Source organism: Wasmannia auropunctata, unplaced genomic scaffold, assembly GCF_000956235.1.
Source record: "Wasmannia auropunctata unplaced genomic scaffold, wasmannia.A_1.0 LD336063.1, whole genome shotgun sequence".
NCBI lineage: Eukaryota > Metazoa > Arthropoda > Insecta > Hymenoptera > Formicidae > Wasmannia > Wasmannia auropunctata.
This window is the reverse complement of record NW_012026827.1, coordinates 261,478-261,883: the sequence shown is the minus strand read 5'-3', so window position 1 is coordinate 261,883 and position 406 is coordinate 261,478.

The window sequence follows — 406 nt, the reverse complement described above, 5'->3', positions numbered from 1 at the left end:
TGCGAACTCACGACCGTATTGCCTCGCACCTACGCGTGCGGTCGCAGTATACAGGGTGATTCAGAACAACCCCTCGTCCTTGAAAAGACGTATTCTTGACTCAATTCTAAGACGATTTTTCCTTTATAAAAATTTTGTCCGAAGTTTAGTTTTCAAATTATAACGAGAAATAGTTAGCAAATTACGGGCCGCATACGGATGGTAGACAGGGGCGGCGCAACTTACTGTCCGCCGGCAGGCGGTACGCGGGACCGTCGCGACGATCAGCTGACTACACGCGCGCATAAACATGCGTTTACATTCTCTCTGTCTTTCTCTTTTTCACACACACACACGCACGCACGCACGCACGCACGCACGCACGCACGCACGCACGCACGCACGCACGCACGCACGCACGCACGCA